At 40.5% G+C, this 12,425-nt stretch overlaps 1 long non-coding RNA gene across 1 annotated transcript; it reads right to left on the bottom strand.

The window, feature by feature from the left end:
• Positions 1-646: 646 nt before the first annotated feature.
• On the bottom strand, positions 647-2,458 carry LOC142103623 (uncharacterized). Its single transcript, XR_012679404.1, has 3 exons — positions 2,358-2,458; positions 2,182-2,250; positions 647-703 (listed from the first exon to the last, which is right to left on the bottom strand). It is a non-coding gene; the product is annotated as an uncharacterized LOC142103623 (long non-coding RNA).
• Positions 2,459-12,425: the final 9,967 nt, after the last annotated feature.

The following is a 12,425-nucleotide window of genomic DNA, read 5'->3' as shown; positions in this document are numbered from 1 at the left end:
ACCTTTAATCAGTGGCCTATGATGAATTTTATAAATAGTAGCTAACTTAAATTTTTTGTCCAAAGAAAATTTTTACTTACCATTTCTAGCAAAATCACATGTTTCTGTATCCTCAATAGGGGTTACATCACTGTCTGCAGCTCTTGCCTCTTGTTGCTTCTCTCTCAGGTTTTCTAAGGATAAACAATAAAACATGTTGCTATTATTATCTAATTGTAAATGATTTATTTCCTCATCAACAGATTATTTTAACCTAATGACAATTTGAAATATTTAACAAATAAACAAAAAAAAAAGGCTTTGCAATGTTGAATGTAGAATGTATATTGGACTATCATTCACCTGCAACGGATTCCGAAATGTTCTGTAATGACGCCAATTCTGCCCTTGAACTACATGGTTGCTCTTCAAATGCAGTCTCTGAAACATAAAACAATGTTAAAAATTTGGCCAAAAATCCGATTTTAATAAATTTAAGATTTTTTTATATTTTTTTTTAAAATCAACCTCTTCTTCTTTTTTCTGTGATGTTAGTCACCGTAGAAACTGATGATACACTCGTTCGTTTTCTTGGGATTTGTTTTAGATTATTACAAGACATAGATATATTTTTGTAAAAAAAATAAAAAAATATTTTCATAAATACCTGTTGTCGCACGCGATCCTTTTTTCTTAGAGAGTAGGATGTCTTTGTGTGTTTGAACTACACAAAAAACAAAATTCAAATGGTTTTTAGATATTGATTGATGACATACACATATTTTTAAAACAAAAATTGCCCCCGACACTCTTCAAAATTGCCCCATGACTAATGTTTGGGCAAAAAAAAATAATGCCTGATTCATTAACCATTTACCTATATAAACTGCTAATTTTGGTCACTCGGCCAAAATAATGTTACAATGAAAGGGCTGCAAAATATTATTATGTTTTCCCAAAAAATAAAATACTGACGTTTTTCACGTAACACACAAATATCATCTGTGTACAAATAAGCTCTCAAAAATTAGTGCAACAGGAAAAAACAGGCAGTATTTAACTTATGTGCGAAACAGAATACTGACTTGCACACCTTGCATTGTTGCATGTTTTTGTCCAGGATACTTAAATAACGAGCCATGTCATTAAATAGATTAGAATTAAATTATAAAAAAAATATAGGTTTCAAGACCAAACTCCTCCTTTATATGCCTTCTTTCACAGGATCATTATATATATATATATATATATATATATATATATATACACACACACAACTGACTTAACACATACATCGATAAACACACACATGTGTGTGTACATATATTAAAATATATACACATACATACTATGGTGTAAGAGACAAGAAAACAAACACACACATACACAAAAAAATGTGCACGTTTTAGACCATAAGAACAGTATATTAAAGATAGGCGTGTATATATAAGAGTGATTATTAAGATAAAAATGGATCAATATCTACAATTTAACCGCTATGGCTATATTTATCCATTTATATGTTAATAAACACGCTTATATATACATGTCTAGCTTTAATATACTTTTTTTATGTTCTAAAACATTCACATGTTTTGGTGTATGTGTGTGTTTGTTTTCTTGTCTCTTACACCATAGTATGTATGTGTATATATTTTAATATATGTACACACACACCTAAAAAATAAAGATATCTATATATAATCATATGCACACATTCACAACCACCTGTTTAATGTTTATTCATTCATCTATATCAAAAATATAATTAAAATGGGTATATCTTAGATGAAGAGAAATGAGTATACATAAAACAGTGTTGATTGAGAATGTGTGCATATAAAAACTATAAATATATTTGATTTACATTGAAAAAAGTTTGGGCTGCATGATATACACACACCAAAATCCTATGTTATTATTGTCAAGGTGGGGTTCATCTACATATTGCTTTGTATGTATACAAATTTCAATTGACAGCTGTGTGTACATTGTAAAATAAATTTGGAATACAAACAACACAAATGTACAGTAACAATAACCATGGGCAATGATAACATATGATTTTCGTTTGAGAATATATTTTAGACATGAGATATGTGTGTGTGTGTGTGTGTGTGTGTGTGTGTGTTTGTTTGTATGTATGTGTGTGTGTGTACATGTGTGTGACTGGTAAAATATATTTAAACAAAAAACACTTACCAACTTGGCTGGCAGCTGTGTCAGGACGTCCTTTTGAGCTTTTCTTAGATGGCCGCTTGGAAGTTGGCTCTACAATTAAATTTAACAGTGTTAAAATTAAAATAATTTAAAAAATTAATAAAAAATAAAAAAAAATTAATTTACACTTCCTCATACATATAAACATATATACATACCTTCTGATAAATATGTTGAAGGTTCCTCTGTGTCCACAGCACCTTCCACACCTTCCACGAGTACAGGATCCAGGACCTCAGACAGCCTCACTTCCCAGGGTTTCATGGTGATATTTACAGGTTTCCCACCACCAGTTCCTTTTGCATGCCTCTTGGACGCAGCCATCTTCTTCTTTACAATCCGCTTACAGTCCCGGAAATGTTTCCTGCAATGCTCAATAGATTTTGGAACTTGCCCACAAGAAGTCACCTTGTCAGAGATCTGACGCCAGATCTGGTTCCTCTGCTGATGACTTGTGACATATGCCCGTTTACCATAAAGAACATCATAGTTAGTTACTATCGTGTCCACCAGGATGTTGTTCTGCTGCTCAGAGAAACGAGGTGCTCTGGTGATGTTACTACCACCTTCCTCAGGATCATCACCATCATCTTCTTCAGCCACTGTAGATTGCTGCGAGGGTCTGGAAGCCACTTTTTTAAGGAATCTCTGTCTTCTTCTTTCTTGTGCTCGCTCTCTTTCTTCTGTTTCATGCTGCCACTCTTCTCCACTGCTGATATCTTCTTCATCCAGGTGTACCTGTTCAGGAAGATTTTCCCTATGCTCCCTAGACATACTGATATATGTATGCTATGTAGCTGCTATGTAGCTGAAATAAATAAAAGTAATGCTGGAACTAAAAAGTAACTAAACTTTTATTTAATTGTGATTATTGCACACTTTTTCTGTATGCAGTATATTGATGTCTGCTATTAAATAAAATGTGTGGTGTTGTGTAGTGTTTGATTTAGTGTGTGGTGTTAGTACTGTGTAAAAATATAACTTACTATAATGTAATGCAAAATGTAATGCAAAATATAATGTAATGCAATGTAAATAATGTGAAAATAATGAATAAAGGTATATAAAGATGCAAAAAGTACAATCCAGAAGCTCACAAAACCAGAGGGTCTCAGGAATCAGCCACCAGCATCGAAATCTCTGCAAAATGGCACTTTGCAAAACAAAGTTGTTTTTTTTTATAGAAATGTGGGTGGGAAATCGCGAACGGCGGGAAAAGGGTAAAAAAAAAAAAGCACTTCGTACAAGTCGGATATTACGCGATAAGGGACTGGGTTAGGTATTACAATTGAATACCGTAATTTCCAGGAAGTTGATTTTTTTGCGTATTCGCGATATATTACGCGAATACGCGGACAATTGAATACCCCCCTAAGAGTTAATTTTTCACTTCTCTATTATAAGCTAGGAAGTCTGTCACAAAGGTATATAGTTATGGTGATACCGAGTTCCATATGAGCTAATGACAGACGACACTGGATTGCACGGTTGATGTAAGACCCCTTAGTTAAGTATAGGGAGGGATAATAATTTAGCAAATAATCAAGGGGATTAGTAGAATAAAATAGAGCCATTTTCCCATAGTGTCCAATCCAGCTGTCATGTTTACAGTAAAAATCTCCTTTTCTGCCTTTCTGTTTGTTTTCAAATCCTTTTATTCAAAACCTTGTAGTCTTATTTTTCGTTGCTCTCCTATTCTTCATTCTTTTCATCCCTGTTAGTATCTCTTCTCTTGTATAGAGATACAAAAAAGACATAGACACAGTCTCATTCATCGGGCTAAAACATTTGTGACATCAGACGGACTCAGGGACATATTGACAAACACTAGATTGACATAAGTCACAGAAGCAGCTAGGGGTTTGGTTTTATGTGTATAGAAGCTGTTGATTTTAAGCAGAAAGTTTTTTTGGGTTGTGGAAATACGATTCACGTTTTATAGATTGTATATCTGTGGGGTTTTTTTTTTGTTTTTTTTGTCTCCTGTACAAAATGTGCCTTTATATGTATGCACAAAGGGTGGTTAGGAGATTGCTGGAGGTTAGATATACAGATATGCATCTCTGTAGAACATTGGAGAAGGATTTTTTCCACAAGACACGACATAATGTGAAACCCTAGAAAATGTAAAATTTTCATGTTTTATATTTTTTCACTGTTAGACAGACATGTACTGGATACTGTTATATTTGATAGAGATAGACCCCTTTGCCCTTCTCACTTAGCCAAGTAGCTGAACGTGTGGGATTGAACATGGCACGTGAGTTGGCAGAGGGAAAATCGATTGATATACATTGGTCTTCAGCATTTTTCTAGTCTAGGGGGCGACGTTGAGGTGACTGAAAATTGGAAAACGATAAAATTACTTTAATAACATCAATGTCTGTGTACATTCCTTAACTTATTACTTGGACAAGGACAGCGAATCTCAAAGAGCTTACATTCTCACCAGGATGTCCGCTAAAGAGACTTGTGCTCATCTTATACCAAAGACATACTTCATTATATTATGATGACATTGTTTAAAAAAAAATAACTTTCAAAACAATATACACTTAATGGCCAAACGTATGTGGACACTTCTATTTAGTGTGTTTGGCAACATTGGTCACACCCATTGCTAACAGTTGAATAAAAGCAGGTATTCAGCTATGCAATATCCATAATCAGATATTAGCAGTAGATTGGGTCGTACTGAAGAGCTCAGTGACTTTCAATGAAGCACTGTCATAGCATGCCACCATTCCAATACGTTTGTAAAATATGTGTCCTGTTCAACTCTTAAGTGCTGTTGTTGTGATGTGGTAACATCTACGAAGAACAACAGCTCAGCCGCAAACCTGTAAGCCACACAAGCTCAGAGAACGGGACTGCTGAGTGCTGAAGTACGTAGCATGTAAACATCTGACTTCTGTCGCAACGTTACTGAATTTCAAGCTGCCTCTGGAAGAAATGTCAGGGCAAGAACTGTTCAATGGGAGGTTCATGGATTGGGTTTTCGAAGCCGAGCAGCTGCACACAAGCCTCATATCACTATGAACTCCAACCATTGAGTAGTTTAAAGCACAACGCCATTGGGCTGTGGAGCAGTAGAAACACGTTTTTTTGGAGTGAAGAGTTGCGCTTCACAATCTGGCAGTCTAATAGATGAATTTGGGTTTGATGAATGCCAGGAGATTGCGAATGCATACTGAAAACTAAAGTTTGGTGGAAGAGGAGTATTGCTCTGGACCTGTTTTTCACTGTTTGACCAGTGAAGGAAAATATTAATGCTACAGCATACAATGACAATTGTACACTGTCAACTTTGTCGCAACGGTTTAGGAAGGCCCTTACCTGTTTAAGTATGACAATGCCCCAGTGCACAAAGCAAGGTTGTGACAGGATGGACCACCTATGCCACCCTGTCTGTTGTTGCTGGGAACCGGCTGGGCTTACTTTGTCACCGTTCCCTTTTGTAATCAAAAAAGCGCCATTGTCGAAGTAGGAGGGGCTTACAATGCTGCCACCACTGGACTCCTTACCGGCATCCAGAACCGGATTTCTTCTGGGTCACTGAAGCTGCTAGCATAGCTGGTGTACCTGGGCTGGTACCCCTGACCTCTTACTATGGATACGGGTTGCTGTGAATGGATCCCCCCTGGCCTATTACATGGACCAGGGCTGCTGGGTAGCAGACAAAGCCGTGGTACTGGAAATGATTGGGTCCAAAACCTCAGAGACAGCCAGAGGATTAGGTTTAGGGTCTAATCTGTAGATCACAGGAATACAACGATATTGAAGATGGTTCCAAGCAGGTCTTTGAAGCAAGATGGTTTATTTGCTCACACACACTGGTGGAAGGTCCCAGTGTGATCAGATCAGATGAAAAATCAGAAGAACACTAACATGCTCACAGAGCTCCTCTTTATACAGTTCAGAAATAGTCTATTTTTAGAAACAGGATATATTATATTGACACAACCATAAATTTACATGCATTTCAAGGCTAACAAAATTTACACTTGTCTATTAAATTCACTCTGTCAAAAGGCCACAGTAACGACCCCCTGCAGGTCCTTTGGCCAGAGCAGACATGACACTTCATCACAAAACTTCGTTAGCACTTTCTGCTATCAGACTCCCTTGCACATATGCCTAATTGGAGGTTCCCACAAGCAAACTTACAAATCCTAAACAATGACACTTCCATACTAAATACATCCCAATACACACAAGACCTCCATCCACAAAGGCCTGTATAAGATATATGCATCAGAAATAAGGCATATCCTTTAGTAAGGTGAAAACAGGAAAAAACTGTTTCTAGCCTGGTTTAAGAAATAACAATTTCCTATATCACAATAAACACAATATCAAAAATACTGGCATTGCCATACATAAATAAGTGCCCCGTGCTATTAGCTTTAAATATATTTTTACCAAAGTTATTTAATAGTGATCCAGTCACAAAGGTCCATTAAATGCTTTCCAGAGTTTGGTGTGGAAGAACTTGACTGACCTGCACAGAGCCCTGACTTCAACCCCATCAAACACCTTTGGGATGAATTGGAACGCCGAGCCAGGCTTATTGACCATCATCAGTGTCCAACCTCACTAATGTTCTTATGGCTGAATTCCCGTAACCATGTTTCAGAATCTAGCAAAAAAAGACATCTGTCCGGTTGTATTCAGTTGTTACAACAACCAATGCGGCATAAACTTATAGAACAGGTATAGGAGGTCTTCACCTTTAGCAGCCGCCTTTCCCGTAGAGACTGGTTACGCTCACATGTACTCAGATGCCCCCAGGTCTTAAACTCAAAGTAGTATAAGTTTATACTCACACAGCTGCGTACGGGTACAGGTGATGGCACATGGAACAGCTGCAGACCAGCGATCTGCAGACTGGACGGAGCAACGGAGGAGGTGTCAGGTAACAGCACGGGGTCACACGCAATGGTTCGGAATCCAGGGACAGGCAATGGATCAGGATCACAGGCAAAGGTTCAGAATCAGCAAACAGGCAAAAGGTCAAGGGTCACAGGCAAAGGCTCAGAATCCAGGGACAGGCAAGGGGTCATACACAGGGAGTCAAAATCCAAGGTTTTTGACCTAAAAAAAGACACAGGAGCAGGATAAGGACTGGCAGACAGAACTATAACCGGCAAGGAGGCTAAGCCCTCCCTGCCTAATAAACGCACTGGCCAAAGGGGGCAAGGGACAAATCAGCCCTAGGGACTGTCATAATAATATACACATGGAGAGTAGCGCATGCGCCCGGATGCACCTAATGCCGGGACGCGGCGCTATCAACTGCAGCGTCCTGACCGTTGCCTAGGCAATGGCCGGGACGAGACCCGGAAGTGACGTCCCAGTCATCATAGCGACGGCCGGGACACAGGTGAGTGAGTCGCAGCGGCTGGGCACCGCCGCGGCTTGTAACATCAGGATAGTGTTTTTCTCCCTCAAACTCTAGCAGCCCTCTAGATATATAATTATTATAATACTTAATTGTATCCAAGTATTATATAAATAATACCACAAATCCGACCACAACCTCCTTTCCTTCAGCCTCACCTTCATGCCCTTCACTCTGCACCGAAATCCTCATATCCGAATCCAGACAGAGGTCAGGGCCACGAGCAAACAAGCAAGGTCTGTATCCAGGCAGAGGTCAGGGCCACGAGCAAACAAGCAAGGTCGGTATCCAAGCAGAGGTCACAACTATTCACAGAGACAGGAGCACGGAGAAGTAAGCGTGTGAACGCTATAACCAGCAAAGGCAGAGTGAAGCTGACAGGTATTTAAACCAGTAGTAGCCAATCAGGGCAGGTGTCAGATTGAGTTGCAGGTGAGAGGAGTGCTGGTGATAACACCAAAGCTGAGATCAACACTTCAAAAAAAAAAAAAGCTGCGGTTACCTGCTGTTCCTAATATTACCCGTCCCCCCCCTGACGAGGGGCTTAGGAGCCTGTTAATCTAGGATTATCTGGAAACTTCTGATGAAAAGCTCTTCTTACGTCATTGGCAGGTATCCAGGATCTTTCATCAGGACCATACCGCTTCCAGTGAACCAAATAGTGGAGTTGGCGTTGTACCCATTTGTGTCACGAGCCGCAGCTCCACTGCTGCCGCCGCGGCTCGCTCCTTTCAGCCTTTGGCGTCCCGGTCATCATGGTGTCATCAGTTTCGCCCACACGTCCCGGCTGTTACCAGAGCAACAGCCGGGACGCTTCTATTCTTTACCGCCGCGGCCTGGCTAATCTGACAGTCGGGGCACATGCGCAATTAAAACTAATCCATTAACAGCCTGCTGACTGATTTATGCATGTGTGGGGGCTGTATTCTTATTGGGTCATCTGTGTATAAAAGGCTTAGCCTCCCTGCTGGTTATAGTATGCAACTTCTGTTACCTGACCAGCTCCTGTGCTCTGCATCTACTGCTATTTGGATTACCCGTGTTTGACCCTGGACTTTGTTTTCTGGACTTTAAATCTCTGCTTGTGCCCCTGACCTCTGCTATCTGACATCTTGCCTCTTCCTGACCACGGTATCTGCTTCGGACCTGTGACCTCAGCCTGTTTCCTGACTATGCTCCTACCATCTGCCACTACCCAGCGCTACGGTACGTTTCATAAACTTGTACTACTCTGAGTATAAGACCTGGGGCCATCCGAGCACCTGTGGGCGCGTCAAGCTCCTTGGGAAAGGCGGCTGCTATAGGTGAAGACCTCTCCATCTTGTTTTACAAGTTTATGTTCATACTGATAGCCGTAACAATTTGTAATCAAGAATTTTTTTGATCACATATTCTGTGTGACCATCCACTATCACTGGCGGTGGTAGTCAGCATATCGATGCTGACTACCCCGATAAGACTCACCCCGACGTGATTATTCCGAAGGAGCTGGTTCCCAACCCTGCCCGATGATGACTCCTCTTCACCCCAACAGCAGCCAATGACGATGAAGCAAGAAGGCGGCTGCAGCTGATGACGTCATTGAGCATGCTGACGGCATAATCGCTGTTGTTAAGGGGTTGAGGTAAGTATACACCCATCTACAATGTATAATCCTTTCTAAAATACATTGTACATGGGTGCATCGCCCACAATGCTCCATTCTCTGTGGGCATCATCACTGATTGGTCCACAGCAGAAATGAACGCCCATGTCTGACTGTATAAAATGACAGAGGAGCCTGTCTTGCGCTGAGGAACGTGGGAAGATGGCGGGTGAGGAGAAGGTGTCAGTGGTGGTTGCAGCTATGGAGATGGAGACAGAGATGGTGCTGGAAGGGCCAAAAAATGTTGAAAAAGTTAAAGTGGGGGATGTAGATGCTCATGAAGAGCAAAGCCAATGAGCCCAAGAGAGGTGGAGATGATGGTTAAAGTACTGGACCAGTACGACTACGACATTAAAAAAAAGTGAGTAGCACGTGTAGTGTACCTGTTAGAAGGACTTTATTTCATTCTAGTTTCACACAAAGCAATGCAAACGTCTGATTTATAACATAGATTTTTTTTTTTTGTCAGAACCAAGAATGAACGGTGAGAAGGCCTGATTACCACTGATACCGCTAATGTAACACCTGAAATATGAAAGGTATTTCAGTGAATATGTGTAGACAACTAAATGCTTTGGGCACATAGCTGTACCCTTATAATTAAAAAAAATGGCGCCTGTTTTTCAGAATATATGGAGGTTAAGCCCGGTATCATTGCGATTGTTCCAGAGGGACCACAACATAAACTGATCTCGAGCAGTGTGCAAGGTGAGCAAATCAAAGTATTTCTGGTGTTGGATATAGATTACAGTTATAGAAGTTTATTGGTAAACATTTTTTATTTCCTTGTTTCGTAGGTAAAGAAATCAAAGGGAATATAAAACCAAGCGACATTCAGAAAAAGATTAAAAACCTTGAAAAAACTTTGTTGAAATGTGTCTGCTGTTTGGAACTGTTCTGCCACAAACCACTAGTATCTTTAAAGTGTAATACTATTTTTTTCACTTGTCATATTCTGCAATAAAAATGTTTGTACTTTTTCCTGCAATAAAACTGTTGCATGAACACTGTGGTTTATTCTGGTTATTTTACAAATATTAGTTAATCAAGATTAATATGACTTTATAAGTTTAATAGTTTATAAAGGTATAAGTTTAAAGGGTAAATATGAATAGGTTCCCAAAATAGATGCAAAGGGTGATAACACATGTGCTTTACACAAGTGTAATACACATGTATACAAAACACAAGTCAGTGATGTGCGGATAACGCACCATGTGGGACAGGCATCACAAATTTACATACACACGCCTCCCAGGTCGAGAAAGTATCTGAGGATTGTTGTGGATCGGTCGGAAATTTATACACACTGCACAACGGAAAGGAGATTGGAACGAAACTATTGAACAGTACGACCAACCAAATGAGGTGACAATCGTCCACTTGGACAGACTTTCGACCATCGTGTCACTACACACACTGACCCTATTTTCGAACAAGCGATCGTATGTCGGTTGATTGAGCCGATTATTGGACAAAAACCCTGTAGTGTGTACCCAGCTTTAGAGATGCCCAAAGCTTAAATTGTACACTGCTGAGAGCAAGAGTCCTTGGTATGCCCTTACTGGACATTGACTACGTGCATAAGCCCCTTCCCTCCCCATTCTGTCCATGAAATCATAGGCTGTAGAAAGTATCTTTTGCGTTCGAAGATTAATCAGATGTACTTGTGTTTACTAGCGTATAGTCCTTTTCTGGACATGCACAGTGTAATTGAATGTAAAATATCAGTATTTGCCTTACTTAATGAATCAGGCCCACAGTCTATGATGATCTAAACACCAATCATTACAAACCCAACACACACGCTACCTGCAAAAGTGCTCCCGCACTGCAAAGTGCCACTGGAGGAAATCTCATTATCCTGATTACCTCCACTATAAATTCATCCTTTCATCTTACAGCACTGTCCTTTCAAATGACAAACAAACATACTTCAAATTTCTAATATCCACTCAGTCTTCTAACCCACATCACCTCTGTGCCACCTTCCTCTAACTTCTCTGCCCAACTGTATCTGTTCCCCATTCCTCCCTCACAGCCCATGATTTTGCCACCTGCTACAAAAATCGACACCAATCGACAAGATATTTCCTCATGCAAATTCCACGCACTTCACGCACTCAACTTACCTTCACCAACCCCCAATCCACCCTCAATATATTCTCTACACTAACTGAAGGCAAAATCCCTGCACTCATCACATCATCTCACCCTACAACATGTCCCCCCTACCCTATTCCCTCACGACTACTCTGCTCCCTCTCCCCCACTGCGTGCCCTCTTCAACATGCCTCTCTCCACTGGCACATTTCCATCCTCCTTTAAGCATCTCACCAAGTCTAAAGAGACCATCTCTTGATCCAACCTCTCTCTCCAACCACCTCTCTATTTCTCTCCTCCTATTTGCCTCCAAACTACTCCAAACCCACTTTCTCACTCCATTCTGCAATCAGGCTTCCGTTCCCAACATTACACTAAAACTGCTCTCACAAAAGTGATCAATGATTTACTTACTGCAGCGTCTAATGATCATTTCTCCTACACACCCTTCACTCCATTGGCCTTTGTGACACAGTTCTTTCCTGGTTCACTTCCTAACTAATGAACTGCTCCTTTAGTGTTTCTACATCTGGCACCTCCTCCCCTCCACTCCCACTCTCTGTTGTGGTCCAACAAGGCTCTGTTCTTGGTTATTTTCTTTTTTCATTGTACACCTCTTCTCTTAGGGAACTAATTCGCTCATTCGGCCTCCAGTGCGACCTCTGTGCTGACATCACCCAAATCTATATCTCTTCTTCTGACCTCTCCCCTATGTACTATCTTGTGTAACCAACTGTCTTTATGCTATCTCCACATGATGTCCCAATGCTACCTAAAGCTCAACATGTCCAAAAGAACTTATCATATTCCCTGTTCCCAGAGTCACCTCCTCCCCTCAAATCCCCCTCACTGTCACACCACAATTTCCTCAGTCTCCCTATTCAACTGCCTTTTTGTCGCACTTGACTCTGCCCTCTGATTTATTCCTCACATCCAGACTCTCTCCCAGTCCTGTCGATTCCACAATGCTACCAAAATTCTTATCCATTCTCTCATCATCTCCCTTCTTGACTATTGCAACCTCCTGCTATCTGGCATTCCTGACACCCATATATCCACACTTCAGTCCATCCTAAA

The sequence above is a fragment of the Mixophyes fleayi genome, chromosome 1 (assembly GCF_038048845.1).
Source record: "Mixophyes fleayi isolate aMixFle1 chromosome 1, aMixFle1.hap1, whole genome shotgun sequence".
In the NCBI taxonomy this organism is placed as follows: Eukaryota; Metazoa; Chordata; class Amphibia; order Anura; family Limnodynastidae; genus Mixophyes; species Mixophyes fleayi.
This window is presented reverse-complemented; position numbering and strand designations above follow the sequence as displayed.